Consider the following 15,600-nt stretch of genomic DNA (forward strand, 5'->3'; position numbering starts at 1 on the left):
CAATAACCTATACATCCAGGCAGCTTCCTGAGCTTCAAGTAGGGTAAATGCAAAGAGATCCACAAACAGACACATCATAGTAAAAATTCTAAAATTCGAAGTCTAGGAAGAATGCTGAAGGCAGCAAGAGGAAAAACACCAAATGATTTACAATTAGAAAAATAGCTGACTTCTCAGCAGAAACAATGGAGGCAAAAATGTAGTGGTATGGTATATTCAAAATGCTCCAAGAAGCAGCTGTCAACCAAGAGTATTATATCCAATAACGCCATATTTGAAAATGAAGGCAAAATAAAGTCTTGCTCAAATAAACATAAACTGAAAGTAGACCCACTTTATAAGACATACTAAAGGAATTTATTCAGTATTAAAGCAAGTGAAACCAGGCAGCCATTCAAATCCCCCTCCAAATGAAAACAAGAAAGAACATCAGTAAAAATAATTATGTAATTATAAAAGACAATATAAATGCATATTTATTTTCCCTTCTAACCTTATTTTAAAAAGAAATTATAGGAGGGGCAAGATGGTGGCAAAGGAGGAGTGTAATTTAGTCTGTCCCCTGGAACAACTAAGAAACAAACAGGAATAGCTAGTAAATAATCTGAAACAACTGCTGTGTGCCATGACTGTCCACACATCATACACCAACCTGGATTGGGAAGAATGCCTGAGACTGCAGCATAGAATCTGTAAGTAAAAGTTGTGGAACTATAGACAGAAGAAGATGGCAGCATAGAGAGGAGTGGAGGTTAATTAGTGCTCCCAGAACAACAAATAAACAACCAGGAACAACTAGTAAATAATCTGGAATAATTGCTGGGGGACAACTGTGACAGTCCACACATCATGCACCAACCTGGACTGGGAGGAATGCCTGAGATGGCACCATGGAATCTGTGAGTAGAAACTGCAGAAGTGAGCTGGGAGCACCCTCCCCCCATGGCGACCCAACTTGCAATGCCTCTCTGTGCTAAAGAGCAGCACTCTCTGAACAAGCGAATATACCTCAGGCAAGCTCCAACTGGGGTTTTAATTGGCACATATGGACTTCTTGATGCAAGCTGCAAATCTCCAAAAATCAGACAGAGGCTTTTAGTGACAACTGATCTTGAAGTGTCAGGGACTTCTCTTTCTCAGTCAGGGGATCCCAGAGGACCAGGTGCTATCTCTGGTGGGTGGATGAAACTGGGGGCCATGGACTGACACTGAAAGGGGGCTTTCTTTCCCTTTTTCTCTCTCTCAACCTGAGTGGCTCAGTAGAAAAAAACCCAGTCAATTTCAGTACCCAGCATTCTGTAGTGGAGAAACCTCAGCCATTTTCACTTCTCAGCACGCTGACCCAGACAAGGGTGGAGATAGCTATGTCAGAGGGACAAATAACCTATTTAAACGGAAATGAAAATTCCCTAGAGGGTGTATCTTCCCTAAGAGGAGAGGTGGTGCCCAGCTCTACTACCCACCTTCCATTAAAAACCAGACTACAGGGTCTGGGGGAAAATAATCAAACCAGAAACAAGCTGAGAATTAAAGGGGCCACACTTCCTTACACCAGTCAGGAGTGACAGGCTGACAGGTGCCACTTGCTACCAGGTGAGGAAAAGCATAGAACCTTCAGGCATCACAGGGTCTGTCAATCTTCTAAGACAACACCCTCAGGGAAACATGGTGCTGAATATTTCCTCCTTCTGGGACCTGAGAGAGTTGTGGCCTGGGAAAACCTGATTGGGGTAACCAAGGAAACCAGATACCTAGAAAACAGAAAACTACAACCTACATTAGAAAAAAAATAGGTATGGCCCAGTCAAAGGAACAAACTTACACTTCAACTGAGATACAGGAATAGAAACAACTAATGCTAAATCAATTCAAAAAGTTTAGGGAAGATATGGCAAAAGAGATGAAGTGTATAATGAAAACACTGGGCATACATAAGGTAGAAATTGAAAGCTCAAAAAAAAAACTGGCAAAATCTATGGAAATGAAACACACAACACAGGAGATGAAAGACACAATTGAGACATACAACAGCAGATCTCAAGAGGCAGAAGAAAACACTCAGGAACTGGAGAAAAAGATAACTGAAATCTTACACATGGAAGAACAGAGGGGGGAAAGAATGGAAAAATATGATCAATGTCTCAGGGAATTAAATGGCAACATGAAACACTTGAATGTACATGTAATGGGTGTCCCAGAGGAAGAAGAAGAGGAGGAAAAAGGGGCAGAAGCAATAATAGAGAAAATAATCAATGAAAATTTCCCATCTCTTTTGAAAGACATGAAATTACAGATAAAAGAAGTGCAGTGTACCCCAAACAGAATAGATCTGAGTAGGCCTATGCCAAGACACTTAATAATCAGTGACTGTGGCCAGGTCTGCCTTGGTGAATGGAAGTCCATGTTGCTGAGCCCATGCATAACCTCCATCCCTACCACCATGACCACTTTGTTCATGAGCCCATTGGGCAATGACAGGAGTTGCTGGGGAAAGAGGCTGATTGGTATCCACCAAATGAGTCATTTTATCCACAAGGTTATTCAAATATTCTGCTGAAGTCACCCTCTGGTGAGCTTTCACATGGGACACAAATATCTAAATGTTTTTTGCCCACTCAGAAAGGTGTATCCACATACCTCTTCCCTAGACTTCATTGTCACCAGTCTTTCAATCATATTCTTCCAAGTCCTTGACCATCCAGCCAAACCATTAGCAACAGCCCATGAATCAGTATAAAAAACCCCTTGGACCAGTTCTCCTTCCAAGCAAAGTGAACAATCAGGTGCACTGCTCAAAGTTCTGCCCACTGGTAGGACTTCCCCTCACCACTGTCCTTCAGGGACATCCCAGAAAGGGGCTGCAGTGCTACAGCAGTCCACTTTTGGGTGGTGCCTGAATATTGTGCAGAACTGTCTGTTAAACCAGACCTGAGTTTTCTCTTCCTCTATCAGCTGATTGTAAGGAACTCCCTAAGATTCCATAGCTGTGGGCTGGGAAAGAGAAGATGAGATGGCAGGAGTGGGGGACTTATGAATTTGGGCCACTTCCTCATGTAACTTACTTGTGCCTTCAGGACCCACTTGAGTTCTATCTCATATATACCATTTCCATTTTATGATGGACTGCTGCTATACATGCATAACTTTATGGCTTGGTGGGTCAGACAACACTGAGCTCATGATAGGTAACTCAGGTCTCATGGTAACTTGGTGGCCCATGGTTAAATATTCTCTCTCTACTAAGGCTCAGTAGCAGGCCAAAAGCTGCTTCTCAAATAGAGGGTAGTTATCTGCACAGGATGTTAAAGCTTTACTCCAAAATCCTAAGGACATGCATTGTGATTCTCCTATAGGAGCCTGCCAAAGGCTCCAAACAGCATCTCTATTTGCCAGTAACACTTCCAGCATCATTGGATCAGATGGATCATATGGTTCAAGCAGCAAAGCACTTGTACAGCAGCCTGGCCTGTCACAGAGCCTCATTTTGTTCTGGTCCCCACTCAAAACTAGAAGCTTTTCTGGTCATTCAGTAAATGGGCCAGAGTAGCACACCCATATGAGGAATATGTTGTCTCCAAAATACAAAGAGGCCAACTAAGCATTGTGCCTCTTTTTTGGTCATAGGAGGGGCCAGATGCAACAGCTTATCCATCACCTTAGAAGGGATATCTTGACATGTCCCACACCATTAGACACCTAGATATTTTACTGAGATGGAAGGCCCCTGTGTTTTTGTTGGATTTATCTCCCATCCTCTGCCATGCAAATACCTTACCAACAAATCTAGAGTAGTTGCTACTTCTTCCTCAGTAGGTCCAGTCAACATGATATCATCAATATAATGGATCAGTGTTATGTCTTGTGGGAAGGAGAAATAATCAAGATCCCTGAAGAGGATATTATGACATAGGACTGGATAGTTGTTATAACCCTGAGATAGCACAGTGAATGAAAACTGCTGGCCTTGCCAGCTGAATGCAAACTGTTTCTGGTTGGTCCTTACTAACAGCTATTGAGAAAAGAGCATTTTCCAGATCAATAGCTGCATACCACGTACCAGAGCATATGTTGATTTGCTGAAGCAATGATACCACATCTGGAACAGCAGCTGTAATTGCAGTCACCACCTGGTTTAGTTTACAATAATCCACTGTCATCCTCCATCTGTTTTCTGCACAGGGCAAACAGAGTTGAATGGGGGTGTGTTGTGAATCATCACCCCTGCATTCTTCAAGTCCTTAAGAGTGGCATTAATCTATGCAATCCCTCTAGGAATCCAGTATTGCTTCTGGTTTACTATTTTCCTAGGCAGGGGCAGTCCTAGCTGCTTCCTCTTGGCCTTCCGACAACAATAGCCCTCACTCCATGAGTCAGGGAACCAATGTGAGGATTCCACCAGTGGCTGAGTATGTCTATTCTAATTATGCATTCCAGAACAGGGGAAATAACCACAGAATGAGTCCTGGGACACACTGGGCCCACTGTGAGAGGGACCTGAGCTAAAACTCCATCAATTACCTGACCTGCATAAGACCCAACTCTGACCAGTGGACCAGAGTGACATTTTGGGTCTCTTGGAATTAATGTGACTTCTGAACCATTGTCTAATAATCCCTGAAATATCTGATCATTTGTTTTTTCCCAGTGCACAGTTACCCTGGTAAAAGGCTGTAGGTCCCCCTGGAGAAGGTTGGGAGGAAGATTAACAGTATAAGTCTTTGGCAGTGTATCAGGGTCCTTCCCCAAGGGTACCTGTCCTTCCCCTCATTCAGGGGGCTCTGGATCTGTAAACTCTCTCAAGTCTGGGAATTGATTAATGGGCCTTGACTCTCTGTTTTTATAATTCAAGGTAAACTTTTGTTTACTTGAACTAGAATTCTGCTTATATAGTTCAAACAAAAATTTAATCGATTGCCCATGTATTTTACTGCTAGGTACTTCATGATCTATTAGCCAACACCATAAGTCCCTGCAAGTCAGATTATTTTGACTGCTGCTTTGAGTATGTTTTCCATTATGATAGCCATGCCCACCTTGTCTTTGGTGACTAACTGCTGCCTCATGGCTTCTGATGACTTGGGATCTGATTATCCCCATTGTGTTTAAGGATTCCAGCTCAGTGACAGCAGTTCCCATAGTAATATCTGACCTATAGAGAAGGGTGACTACAGAGCTCTTTAGGGATAATGGAGCTAGTCTCACAGTTTTATTCCACACAGTCCTGGTAAAAGGTGTGTCTTCTGGACATTCCAGGGGTTTGTGAGCAAGTCTTCCATGATAAATTCACTCTTATATTCCAATCTCTTGAAGCTTTTGAATTCCCTCCTCTACATTATACAAAGGTAGTTCTGGTATTTGAACTTCAGGTAATGTTGGCCACCTTTTGGCCCATGTTTCAGCCAACCATCCAAACAATTAATGCCCTTTCTAACCCCCAAGCTACAACATTTACTGCAGAAACTCTGCTTAGTGGGCCCATATTAGTAAATTCAGCCTGATCCTACTTTATGTTTCTTCCACCATTATTCCACACCCTTAATATCCACCCCCACACATATTCCCTTGGTTTCTGTCTGTATAAGTTGGAAAACTCATACAGTTCTTTTGAAGTATAGTGCACTTCCTCATGAGTCACACTTTGTACCTCACCCTTTGGGGACTCTTAGGACTTTAGTATAGTTATAGGTCTCAAAGCAAAGATTGGTGGTGGGGGTAGGTCATGAAAAGAATTGGAAGTGTCCCTCAAGCCATTTACCTTAGGATAATCCATTGCACTTTCATCTCATAAAACAGAATTAATCTCTCTGGACAGTGGAGTAAGGGCTTCTTCCTCAAGGGAGGTGATTACAGGTTTAGTGGGCACTGAAGGGTTAATCTCTTTAGGTGGAGATTGGATGGCAGGCTCCTCAGAGAAGACTGGAGGTTGGGAAGCTGTTTCCTTCAAGCAGGCTAGAGGTTGGGTAGCTGTCTCCTCAAAGCAGACTGGAGGTGGAGGGGCTGTTTCCTCAGGACAGTCCACTTCAGGTATATCTAACAATGTCTCAGCAGAATCCAGGGTTCCAATATCCTCACTGCCATTATTATCAATCCATATGTCCCCATCCCAAGTTTCAGGATCCCATTTTCTTTTCCAATCAATGCCTTTATTTTAACAGCAGACACACTGCAAGGTTGAAATTTTGATTTACATTGTAAATCTGCTACTCATGCAATGAAACTCTGTGTCTGGTTTTCAGAAATCTCAAGTCTGCAGCCACAGAAAATAAGATTTTATTCCAGGGCACACATAGAAAACTTTATATCTGTCATATGGCACTTAAGTTTCAAATTTGAAGCCTTTAGTTCATCCCTTTCTCTTATAACTTTATCCAGCATATCTAAGAGCAGCCAGCCACCATCATTATAACACCAAACTCTGCAAAACTCTGTGAAGGTGTTGAAAACACTGTCAGCTGGAGCCTTGTTTAGTACAAGAGTATGATTAGGAGAATCAAACTGTGCTATTTTGCTTATCTCCATTGCCAACTCGCACCATGGACTGTCAGTGCTTTCTTGATCATTGGAAATGGAGCCATTAGTACCTTTGAATCTAATCAGAGTAAAAAACAAATTGTAAAAGCCCATTTTATGATTCTGTTTCTCAAGAACCACTCCTGGTGCAAAGTTGTATTAGTTAGGGTTCGCTAGGGAAACAGAATCAACAAGAGATATCTATAAATATAAGATTTACAAAAGTGCCTCATGTAACTGTGGGTATGCATGAGTCCAAATTCCCTAGGGCAGGCAGTAGATTGGCAATTCCAATGAAGATGTTCAATACACTCCTCAGGCAGCAAACTGGCAACTCCAATGAATGTGTTTGATCAACTCCTCAGGCAATGAACTGGCAACTTCATTGCACTCCTCAGGAAATGCTTCACTTGTTAGCTGAAAAAGAAGTAAAGTCCTTTGTTTTGCTTATAAGTCTTCAAGTGATTGGATTAAATCCAGCTGATTGCACTCTCTGATTGTGGAAGACATGCCCTTCATTGATGTAATCAGTTACAGCTGCAGCCATTTGACTGATGATTTAATAAACCAGTCTTCTGGTTTATTAACTGGTCACAAATGTTCTTGCAGTAATGGTGAGCCCAGTGCTTGGTTGACCAGATATCTGGGTAACATCACCTGGCCAAGTAGCCACATGAACCTAACTATCACAAGGCTTTGGGTGATGACTAACCTTAAAGAGCCAGAGGAATCCTCTGTCCTGGGAAGGTTTGCCCAGGTGGCCAGGTGTTACCTCTGGCCCAGTGAAACCATGGGGCCACGTACTGTTTACAGAAGGGTGTTTTCTGTCCCTTTTTCTCACTTTCAACCTGAGGGGTTCAGGAGAGAGAGCTTCAGACACTTATAGTGGAGAGAGCCTCAGTCATGTTCAGTTTGCAGTACTCTTACCCAGACAGGGGTGGAGATAACAGAGTCAGAGAGATATTCAAATGAAAATAGCTCCCTAAGGGGTTTATCTTCCCTAAGAGTAAGGAGGTAGGGTCCAGCTTTCCCTTCAGAATCAGACCCCAGAGATAAGGGTCAAACAGCCAAAACAGAAATTAAGGAGGCCATACTTCCTTACAGAAGTTGGGAATGACAGGCTGACAGACACAACATGCTGGGATGGTTAGGAAAATCACAGCAACTGGAAACTTCAGATGAAAGTCTGTCATTCCTCTAAGATACACCCTGAATATAAGCCCATTCAGAGACCTGAACCCATTCTGGTCTGGGAAAATCTGACTGGGGTAACCAAGGAAGCCACATGCCTAGAAAACAGAAAATGGCAATGTATACTAGAAAAAACAAATATATGGTCCAGTCAAAGGAACAAACTTACACATCAATCAAGATACAGTTGAGATATTGCTTCACTTTAATGGAAGAATCTACTAAAGATTTTCAAAAATAAAATATGCTAAATCAAATAAAAAGCCAAATCAAAGAGTTAAGGGAAGAGGAAACAAAAGAGACCAAGGATATAAAGAAAACACTGGGTGAACATAAGGTAGAAATTGAAAGTTTGAAAAAACAGCTAGCAGAATCTATGGAAATGAAATGCACAACAAAAGAGATGAAAAACACAATGGAGACAAAAACCAGTAGACTGCAAGAGGCTGAGGAAAACACTCAGGAACTGGAGAACAAGACATCTTAAATCCTTCACAAAAAAACAACAGATAGGGAAAATAATGGAAAAATATGAGCAACATCCCAGTGAATTAATTGACAACATGTCACACATGAATGTGTGTGTCATGGGAGTCCCAGAAGAAGAAGAGGGAAAAGAGTCAGAAGCAATAATAGAGAAAATAATCAATGAAAATTTCCCATATCTTATGAAAGACATAAAATTTCAGATCCAAGAAGTGCAACATACCGCAAACAGAATACATCTGAATAGATCTATGCTAAGACACTTAATAATCAGATTATCAAATGTCAAAGACAAAGAGAGAATCCTGAAAGCAGCAAGAGAAAAGTGATCCATCATATATAAAGGAAGCTTGATAAGATTATGTGTTGATTTCTCAGTAGATACCATGGAGGCAAGAGGGAAGTGGTGTGATATATTTAAGATATTGAAAGAGAAAAACCACCCACCAAGAATCCTATATCCAGCAAAACTATTCTTCACATATGAGGGAGAGTTTAAAATATTCTCTGACAAACAGACAATGGGAGCTTGTGAGCAAGATACCTGCTCTACAGGAAACACCAAAGGGAGCACTACAGACATAAAGGAAAAGACAGGAGTGAGAGGTTTAGAGCACAAATTTGGGTGATGGTAGCACAGGAAATGAAGTATACTGAACAAAGATGACTGTGAGTATGTTGAAAGAGGACGGTTAGGAGCATGTGGGACACCAGAAGAAAAGAAGAGAGGTAAAGACTTGGACTGTATAACTCAGTGAAACCTAGAGTGCTCAACAATTGTGATAAGTACAAATATGTTTTTATATGAGGGAGAACAAATGAATGTCAACCTTGCAAGGTGTTAAAAATAGGGTGGTATTGGGGAAAAATTACAATCAATGCAAAGTAGAGACTATAGTTAGCAGAAACTTTGTATTATGCTTCCTTTAATATAAGAAAGGCAATATACCAAAGCTAAATGCCTATAAGAGGGGGACATAAAGGGGAGGTGTGGGACTCTTGACATTGGTGATGTTGTCTGACTGCTTTATTCCGCTTTAGTTTAATGCTATCTTTCCTTTTGTTGATTTTTAGCTGTCATGCTTTTTAAATTTCATTCTTTCTCTTTTTCTCTTCTATCTCTACCTTCTTTGACTCTCCCTTATGTAGATAGTGGTGATGGTGGTGAATACATCATTATGTAACTACCAGGAAGCTTCAGTTGTTTACTTAGGACAGAAAATATGGTGGGTGAACAAAACCATCTTAAAACAAAATGGGTTGATGAAGAAATTTTGAGGGCACTACATTGAGTGAAATAAATCAGATACATAAGGACAAATACTGTGTGATCTCACTGATATGAACTAATTATAATATGTAAACACATAGATATGAAATATAAATTACCAAGATACAGAATGAGGTTAAAATGGAGAATGGTTGTTTATTATGAGCAGAATGTTAAACTAAGTTGAACCTAAATGTTTGGAAATAAACAGAGGTGTGCTGGTTTGGATGTATAATGACCCCCAAAATGTCATGTGCTTTGATGAAATCTTGTGTGAGTAGACTTTATTAGTGTTGATTAGATTGTAATTCTTTGAGTGTTTCCATGGTGATGCAATCCACCCAACTGTATGTGATAACTCTGGATAATTTTGGGGATGTGGCCCCACCCATTCAGCATGGGCCTTGATTGGTTTACTGGAGCACAATATAAGCTCAGACAGAAGGAGCGAGCTTGCTACAGCTAAGAGGGACACTTTGAAGAATGCACAGGAGCTGTGAGAGGAGCTGCAGCTCACAGAGCAACATTTTGGAGATGGCCTTTGAAAGCAGACTTTTGCTCCTGAAAAATTAAGAGAGGACAAATGCCCCAAGAGCAACTGAGAGTAACATTTTGGTGGGAAGCTGCAGCTTAGAGAGGAACATCCTGGGAGAAAGCCATTTTGAAACCAGAACTCCAGAGCAAACGCCAGCCATGTACCTTCCCAGCTAACAGAGGTTTCAGTCACCACTGGTCAAGGTACCCTGTGTTGATGCCTTACCTTGGACACTTTATGGCCTTAAGACTATAACTTCATAACCAAGTAAACCCCCTTTATAAAAGCAAATCCATCTCTGGTGCTTTGCATTCTGGCAGCATTAGCAAACTGGAACAAGAGGTTATGGCAGCACATTATTGTGAGCATAACTAAGAGTGCTGATTGGTGTGTGAATGTGGTGGAAAGGGGAAGCTTGGAGTCATGTATGTCACCAGAAGGAAAGTTGGAGGTTAAAAGAAGGGAATGTATAAAACAGTGAATCTTGTGTTGTACAATCTCCATGATTAACTGTACAAATATTAGAAATCTCTTTCACAAACTAGAACAAATGTATGACACTATAACTAGAAGCTAATAATAGAGGGGTATATAGGGAAAATATCCCTATGCAAACTATGTACTACAGTTAACAGTACAAATGTACTATACCAATAATATTAGTCAACAATGGAGGGGGTTGGTTAGGGGCTTATGTTTTCTTTTTTGTCTTTATTTCTTTTCTGGAGTAATGAAAATGTTCTAAAAATTGGAAAAAATTAAGGTGGTGATGGATGTATAGCTGTATGAAGGTACTGTGGGTGATTGATTGTGCACTTTGGATATTTGGATAATTGTATGGTATGTGATCAATCTCAATAAAATACAATTTTAAAAAGAAATTATATAAAGTTCAAAGAAAGATGCATATAATATATTGTTGTACCTATAATAATATATAGAATGCAATATAAGTTTAACATACCTGCCAATTACATCGCAAAGACATTGGTTGGGATCAAAGCTGTATTGGAGTAAATAAATGACTACAGACTGTAACTTAATAATTATGACAATTTATTTGTGGGTTTGTAACAACAGATGTGGCAAGGCATAGAAATATTGCCACAAAAAGAGAAAAAAGGGAATGGAACTATATAGGAGTAATGATTCTATATTGTACTGGGACCAAGCTATTTTATATATGAAGCTGATTATGATAATTTAAGATGTATGTGGTAATTCATAGAATAGTTACTTAAACAATAGCTCAATTAATCATTGTTAAACCATCCCTGAGGGAGGAAGAATAAGTCAAGAGGAAATATCCACTCAATGTAAAATAAAGTAGTAACAGAGGAAATGAGTATCAAAAAATACATGAGACAAAAACACAAAAAATAAAAAATAAAAAATTACATAGGACACCTAGAAAACAAAATGTAAAACAGCAGACTAAATTCCAACCATATCAATAATAACATTAAATGTAAATTAATTATGCAACCTATCCAAAAAGTAGATATTGCCAGACCAGATTAAAAAAAAGGGTCCAAATATATGTGTCTACAGTTAAAATATTATATATTCAAATAAAAATAGGTTGAAAGAAAATGGATGGAAAAATATATGTCACATACACAGCAACCACAAAATATTAGTGACTGTACTGATATCTGGCAAATGGACTTTACAATAAAAATACCAGTAGAGAAAGAGAAGACATTTTATAAGGTTGTAAATGTCAATACATTAAGAATATATAACAATTATAAAAAGGTATGCACCTAATAAGAAATCACCAAAATGACTGAAGTAAAAACGGAAAACAATCAGGTCAGAAATAGACAAATCAAGCGTTAATAGTTGAAAATTTCAATACCCCACTTTCAGTAATGTATAGAACAACTGGAGGTCAGTTGATGGAATTTTGGCTCAGTTCCATCTTATAGTGGGTCCAGTGGGTCCCCAGTCTCACTCTGTTATTTTCCCAGTTCTGGAATGCGTAATTGGAATACACATACTCATCAACTGGCAGAATCCCCACACTGGTTCCCTGAATTGTAGAGTGAAGGCTATTATGGTAAGAAAAGCCAAGTGGAAGCTGCTAGAACTGCCCCTACCTATCAAAATAGTAAACCAGAAGCAATACTGCATTCCTGGATGTATTGCAGAGATTAATGCAACTCTTAAGGACTTGAAGAATGCAGGGGTGGTGATTCCCACCATATCCCCATTCAACTCTCTTATTTGGCCTGTGCAGAAAACAGATAGGTATTGGAGGATGACAGTAGATTATTGTAAACATAAACAGCCAGTGACTCTAATTGCAACTGGTGTTCCAGGTGTGGTATCATTACTTGAACAAATCAACAACTCCCCTGGTACCTGGTATGCGGCTTGATCTGGCAAACACTTTTTTTCTCAATAGCTGTTAGTAAGGACCATGAGAAACAGTTTGTTTTCAGCTGGCAAGGCCAGCAGCATACCTTAACTGTCTTCCCTCAGGAGTATTTCAACTCTCTAGCCCTGTGTCAAAATCCACAGAGAACTTTATCATTTCTCCCTCCCACAAGACATCACACTGGTCCATTATATTGATGATATGTTGATGGGATGTAGTGAACAAGAAGTAGCAACAACTCTAGACATATTTGTAAGGCATTTGCATCTCAGAGGATGGGAGATAAATTCAACATAATTACATAGACCTTCCTCCTTTTGAAATTTCTAGGTGTCCAGTCATGTGGGACATGTCAAGATATCCCTTCTAAGGTGAAGGTTAAGCTGTTGCATCTGGCCACTCTTGCAACCAAAAAAAATAGTCAAAACACCTAATTAACTTCTTTGATTTTGGATACAACATATTCCACATTTGGGTGTACAATGCTCGCATTTTTACTGAGTGACCAGAAAAGCTGCTAGGTTTGAGTGGAGCCAGAATAAGAGGAGGCTTTGCAAAAGGTCCATGCTGCTGTGCCACTTGGGCCATAGGATCCATCAGATCCAATGGTGCTGGAAGTGTCATTGGCTAATAGAGATGCTGTCTGGAGTCTTTGGCAAGACCCTACAGGAGAATTAAAATGCAGGTCCCTGGGATTTTGGAATAAAGCCTTGTCATACTCTGCAGATAACTAGTCTCCTTTTGAGAAATAGCTTTTGGGATGCTACTAATTCTTAGCAGAGACCAACTTCTTAACCATGGGCCACAAGTTATCCTGTGACCTGAGGTTGCCTATCATGAGCTGGATGTAGTCTGAACCACCAAGCCATCAAGTTGGGTGTGCACAGCAGCACTCCATCATAAAATGGAAATGGTATGTATGAGATAGGGCTCAAGTGGGTCCTGAAGGCAAAAATAAATTACATGAAGAAGTGACCCAATGTCCATGGCCCCCACCCCTGACACAATTCTTTCTCTTTCCAAGCCCAGAGCTATGGCTTCTTGGAGAATTCCTTACAGTGAGTTTATGGAGGAAGAGAAAACTCAGGCCTAGTTTACAGACGGTTCTGCATGATAAGCAAGAACCACTGAAAGTTGACAGCTACAGCTCTGCAGTCCCTTTCTGGAATGTCCCTGAAGGGCAGTGGTGAGGGGAAATCCTCCCAGTGTGCAGAACTTCAAGCAGTGCACCTTGATGTTCATTTTGCTTGGAAGGAGAACTGGCCAGAGATGTGCTTATATACTGATTCATGGGCTGACTGGACAATTGGTGGCAATGAGGTCTGGTGAGGAGGTATGTGGATAGAACTTTCTGTGTGGGCAAAAGACATGAAGATATTTGTGTCCCATGTTAATGCTCACCAGAAGGTGACGTCAGGAGAGGAGGTTTAATAATCAAGTGAATAAGATGCTCCATTCTGTGGATAACAGTCAGGTTCTTTACCCACCACTCCTATCATTGCCCAATGGGCTCATGAAGAAAGTGCTCATGGTGGTAGGGATGGGGATTATGCATGGGCTCAGAAACATGGACTTCCACTCATCAAGGTCATTCTGGCTACAGCCCAATCTGCCAGCATCAGAAGCCTACACTCAGTATCTGACATGGCACGATTCCCTGAGGTGATCAGCCTGCTACCTGGTGACAGGTTGATTATATTGGACCACTTCCATATTTCAGTATCTTAAATATAACACACCACTTCCTTCTTGCCTCCATGGCTTCTATTCAGAAATATGCACATAGTCTTATAAAGCTTCCTTTGTATGTGATGGATCACTTTTCTCTTGCTGCTTTCAGGATTCTCTTTATCTTTGACTTTTGATAATCTGATTATTAAGTTTCTTGATGTAGACCTATTCAGATCTATTCTGTTTGGGGTATGCTGCACTTCTTGTATTTGTAATTCTATATCTTTAATAAAAGATGGGAAATTTTCATTGATTATTTCCTCTAGTATTGCTTATGCCCCTTTTCCTTTCTCTTCTCCTTCTGGGACACCCATGACATGTACTTTCATGTGTTTCATGTCATCCTTCAGTTCCCTGAAATGTTGCTCATATTTTTCCATTCTTTTCCTTATCTGTTCTTTTGTGTGTAGACTTCCAGGTGTCTTGTTCTCCCATTCCTGAGTGTTTTCTTCTGCCTTTGAGATCTGCTGTTCTATGTCTCCATTGTGGTTTTCATCTTTTGTGTTCCGCCTTTCATTCCATAGATTTTGCCAATAGTTGTTTTCAAACTTTCAATTTCTACCTTACGTATACCTAGTATTTTCATAATACACTTCGTCTCTTTTGCCATATCTTCCCTAAACTTTTTGAACTGATTTAGCATTAGTTGTTTCAATTCCTGTATCTCATTTGAAATGTAAGTTTGTTCCACTGACTGGGCCATAACGTCATTTTTCTTAGTGTCAGTTGTCATTTTCTGTTTTCTAGGTATCTGGTTTCCTTGGTTACCCCAATCATGTTTTCCCAGACTAGAATTGACTCAGGTCTCAGAAGGAGACAATAGTATCAAGTTTCTCTGATGGTGTGTCTTAGAAGATTGACACACCTGTGAGGCCTCAAAACACTGTTTTTCTGTGCAGGAGGTGGTGCCTGTCACCCTGTCACTCATGACTGGTATAATGTGCATGGTCCATGGCTGTTTTCCCCCAGGCTCTTGGGTCTGATTCTGAATGGAAGGTGGGTTGTAGAGCTTGGCACAACCTCCTTCCTCTTAGGGAGGATACACCCTCTAGGGAGATATCATTTGCACTTGAATAGTCTCTCTGACTGCTATCTCCACTCTTGTCTGGGTCAGAGCACTGGGAACTGAAAATGGCTGAGGTTTTCTCCACTGAGCCAAGAAAGGGGCAGAAGACCCCCCTTCAGGGCCAGTCTGAGGCCCTCATCAATTTCACCCATCAGTCAGAGATAGCACATGATCCTCAGCTTCCCCTCCCTCAGAGGAAGGTCCTCTGGCTCTCCAAGGTCAGTCATCACCAGAAGCCTCTGTCTGCTTACTGAGGATTCATGGCTTGTATTGAGCAGTCCCCAATTGCTAAATAAAACTCCAGTTGAGCCTGGACTGACCTATATTTGCTTGCTTTGGAAATGCTGCTTTCTGCCACAGTAAGGTTTTGCAGTTTTGACTGCCATGATGGGAAGGGGCTCTGAGCTCAGTCCTCAGTTTTTACTTAC

General features: G+C 40.7%; 1 pseudogene; it reads right to left on the reverse strand.

The window, feature by feature from the left end:
- The window catches only part of LOC119506012, a 34,219-nt pseudogene extending 19,167 nt beyond the window's left edge, over positions 1–15,052 (reverse strand).
- Between the last annotated feature and the right edge of the window lie 548 nt (positions 15,053–15,600).

This window comes from Choloepus didactylus, chromosome 11 (genome assembly GCF_015220235.1).
Source record: "Choloepus didactylus isolate mChoDid1 chromosome 11, mChoDid1.pri, whole genome shotgun sequence".
NCBI lineage: Eukaryota > Metazoa > Chordata > Mammalia > Pilosa > Megalonychidae > Choloepus > Choloepus didactylus.